At 30.6% G+C, this 4,461-nt stretch overlaps 1 non-coding gene across 1 annotated transcript; it reads right to left on the bottom strand.

Annotated features, from left to right (window-relative positions):
* Nucleotides 1-2,083: 2,083 nt before the first annotated feature.
* Nucleotides 2,084-2,210, bottom strand: LOC129297048 (U6atac minor spliceosomal RNA). Its single transcript, XR_008590098.1, has one exon. It is a non-coding gene; the product is annotated as a U6atac minor spliceosomal RNA (small nuclear RNA).
* Between the last annotated feature and the right edge of the window lie 2,251 nt (nt 2,211-4,461).

Raw genomic sequence — 4,461 nt, 5'->3', positions numbered from 1 at the left:
AGATAATTTAAACATTTAAAATAAAAATAATAAGTAAATAAATAATATTTTATAAGTAAATTAATAAATAAAGTAGGATAATAAATAGGTGAAATAAAAAAATTTTGATATTAATCTAAATAAAAAATAATTTTATTATTTCTCTTAAAAATTTAATATCAAAATAATACCTTTAAATTATGGTAAAATTTTTAAAAATAGAGACTTTAAATTTGAATAACTGTGATTCAAAGCTCTTTATTAAAATTTAAAATTCTCTCAAATATGTGTAAATCACATGGTCACGAGAAGAATACGTGTTGCACATATAAATGAGACACGGCACTGTATGAGTCATTGTATTTTGGGACGGATCTAAACGAACAATTCCAACTTACAGGTAAACCACTACACCCACACGTGGTCCAATCATCTTCTTCCATGTGTTGCATCGTTGTCATTTGATGTGAGTGTAAATTACGGAATAATCAGAAGAAATCTATCTCCCTCTCCGTATCTTCAAAAAGTGAATCCCAACGGGATACTACAGTATCTTCCATGCCAGCAAATAGTATCTACTTATCTACTCCGTAGTCCGTACCCTTCTTCAGAATCAGATCATGAGCCTATTTAATATTTATTACACTAGTCTCTTGGCTAAAAGAAATTTTGCTTTCCATTATCCCCTTTAATTATATATTGACTCCGAAATTTCACCAAAGCAAAATATATCATTCCTGCCCCTAATATAAAGTAACTATAATCATCTCATCGGAACATAAAGAAAATAATTAAGTCATTAATTTTAATGAAAATGGAATAAATTTCTAATTTTATCCATATTTAAACAAAAATATATTCTCTCACATGGTTAATGATTTTAAATGAGTAATATTGAAATAACTTAATTAACATCCATTAAGTGACTTATAACAATTAAGGGCTATTCATATCTCCTAATAATGAACGAAGGAATACCTGTGTGTGTGCGCGTACAAGATGCAAGGTATGGAATTCATTATATCTGATATAAATATTTAAAAGATAGATAATCATAATTAGCGGTGTGATTGAATATATATGTAAAAAGATAAAGTTTAATGTGACTGAACAATAATAATACGATTGAGTTTGACTTAGATGTAGTCAAATGTTATTAATTATAGCAACGAATGTAGTTATGGGAGGCAGAAGGAGTCACACTTTTATCTTCAAAAAGTGAATCCCAAAGACAAATATATCTTTGCCAGCAACACATCTACTACGTTCCTACCCCTCCACATGAGCCTATTTAAGGCCTTATTCTCCTTCTTTCTCTTTATAAGCTTCCACTAATAATAATATTAACTCCTCCCAATATCTCAAGCTTCAAATTAAAATGCCCTCTCGCCTGTCCCACTTTATGAAGCCTTTTATCCTCTTTGTCCTCCTCCTCCTGATCAATCCTTCTCCGCCTCCGGCCACCACGGCAATTGCCGGAGTTTTCGCTAGTGCGAGCAGGCCTCTCGCGTTCGCTCCAAATAATAATAATGCTGCTGATGATTACAAGTACACCAAGTTGAAGCCTGACATAGGGCATGAAAATGGTGGTGGAGAAAGATCAGGTGTGGTGGAAGCTTGTTTGCCAAAAGGGTTTCGGCCCTCTTCAGGTCCGAGCAGATATATTAATTATCAACCTCTTGGTCTTGGATCCACCACTTGTTCTTCACCAAAGGTCGTCAAGAACACTCCTTGAAGAATCATCATGTTACTTACCAAATCGTAACTTGCTTTTATATACAGACACACACAGGCATAACCAGGCCAGCAATGTGTAAAGTATAATGCATACAAGATGTATAATATATATAGGGCTTGGTGCATGTAATATAGCCCAGCAATGTATAAATTGTAATGCATACCAGATATATATACATACATATATATATATATATATATATATAGGGTTTGGTGCATATGTAATATAGCCAACTTTGTCTGCTAATGACAAAAAAGGTTGAATATCTGTTTTAAAAAAAAGTACGATTTAGATGCTCCGGGTCTGATATAATTTATTAAAGTGTTTTTATTAATTGTCGTTATTATATAATTAGAGAAAAAGGGAAAAAAAATTGGGTTAGAGATCCACCGAAGTGGAAAGCCTTAACCGTGCGTGTGGTAACAGGAAAGCCCCAAGGCTGTTCCCGTCCCTGTCAGGGGAGATGCCAACCATCTCTCCTTTCAAAGAACACACTTGCTTCGCCGTTCCCAGGCTATATAAAGAATATGTAAATGGTTCGCTCAGCCGATGTGGGACTAAAAGGTTCGCTCATGGGCTATCCTCATGCCGGTTGGCCCAAAAAATCGCAACGGACAATTTAAAAAAACAAAAAGAACAAACACAAGAAACACGTGTTAATCTGTTATATCTTGAAAAGGAAATGAGCTCATTGGTGGAGCATCAGAACTTAGAAGTGCCACATCATTTATATTTATACTGTATCTAATTAGTTAAATTTAAATCTAATTAATTAATAACAATTTTCTCTTTTTAGATTAAATTATTTAAATCTATTTGAATTTTGAATCATGCGCAAATAATTTTATTGATTTTTTTAACTAGAAACTTCCTAAACTTTTAAGTTTATATAGATTACTTTTTCTGTCAATTATTTTTAGAGCCATCAAAACTTGTTAAGGCCTTTGAATGAATCTGCTTTTCACGAGTTGTGAATTAACCGAGCTAACTCATTTAATTTATTTCAGTTTGGTGGGTTGAAAATCGAAATCTAGCTCGCTCACTAGGTAGGTTAAATGAGCCAATTCATTTAACTAAATATTATCATTAATTTTTAATTTATGTATTTATATATGATAAAATCAATTATAATAAGTTGAAATCTCTTTATATTCTTCAAAAACATTTTTTAGAAGAAAAAGAGGACTATAGCATTAGTATAACATGTAACTGATATTGTGTACTTTCCAACATTTTAATTCCATTCACCTTTCGCTTCTACATCATGTTATGTTATAATGTAAAGGTTTTGGAAGAATATTTCAATGTATCGAGAGATATGATGAGATTGGAATTATTTACTAGAAGCAATTTAAGAAATCAAGCTAACTTGTTGATTTTAATTAAAAAAAAATCTATCTAACTACCGGATATTTGGTTTAAGTGATAAGAGAATTATTTCAGTTTGAATCGAGGTATAGAGTTCAAGTTCTATGAACATATAATGTTAGTAAAAGAGCTTTCACATAAAAAGATTGCAATTCACTGATCTCTAACTCAACATGAGAAGGTTCAAAATATTAGGTGTTTTACATAAAATGATCTACATTAACTTGTGTTAGCTCTTGTAACTCATGATTTAAATTAAATGAGACACGTTCCTTAAATCCTACCCAAAAAAAAAAAAATTTAAAACTAGCCTTTGCTTACCTTGACAAATTGGTAGGTTAAATTGATTAGTTGATTAGACTTGGCTCGTTTCTACAGCTCTAACTATTCTAGTATTTCACCTATGAAGTATAATATATTAATCATAGATCTCCTTTATAGATAACCTCTTCAAAATTAAATTTTGAGTGTCATTCTAAAAGTCTTAAATGTAAGAAAAATAATCAAAATATAATACAAGAGTTCATGGAGGCTACATATATGTGTAGAGCTCAGCTTTTATTTTAGGGGAAAAAAATATCTTTTGACCCTTGCATAGTTTTAACCAGCATAACATTTAATCTTTTAAGTATGACTTAACATAACCCGATCCCAATATTTTTGACTCAGTTAAACTCAATTTATAAAGCATGTAACTCCATCCAACAACGAACAGGGAGGGTGCAAATAAAAAAGCATGAACATGCTATAATTCTCACTTGACAAAGAAGGCCTATTGTTCTTAGCATCTTTCTCTCCACTCAATGATTGAGCCAAAACTTGGAGTTAGAGATACAAGTCATGGGTGAAAAATTATTTAATTTAAAAATTAATAACTTTTTAAAAATAATATTACACTATGACTAAAATTGTAATAACATAAGTGGATTGATAATCATTTTTTTAAAAAAATTATATTGAACATGTTAATATGATATTTTACATAATATGCTATTCATATCTTATCTTTATAATTAAAATATTACATGCCTAATAATTGTTGAGCCCAAATATTTTTTTTAGTTCAAAAGGTGCACAATATCAAAAGCAAATGTGCAAAATTGCAAAATTACATATTATACTTGTAAGGGTACGTCTGCTCACCCTCACTATAATGTGATTTTGTGACTATACTTGCTAGAATCTAAGTACCCAATTGATTCATCATTGAATTTTCCTCACTCTTTTTTCAATGTTCTGGTCATTAAAGGTTAATGAAATTATTTTAACTTACACAAGTATATTATTTAATTCATTTCATACTACCTACTCTGCCCATTTGTAAAGCATATATTAAAACATCTTAAATATATACTTAAGTCTCACAATTTTAAAAC

This window comes from Prosopis cineraria, unplaced genomic scaffold (genome assembly GCF_029017545.1).
Source record: "Prosopis cineraria cultivar Desert tree isolate PC_DT_omini unplaced genomic scaffold, ASM2901754v1 PC1, whole genome shotgun sequence".
In the NCBI taxonomy this organism is placed as follows: Eukaryota; Viridiplantae; Streptophyta; class Magnoliopsida; order Fabales; family Fabaceae; genus Prosopis; species Prosopis cineraria.
Note: the sequence above shows the minus strand (reverse complement) of the source record. Positions and strands in the feature narration are given on the sequence as shown.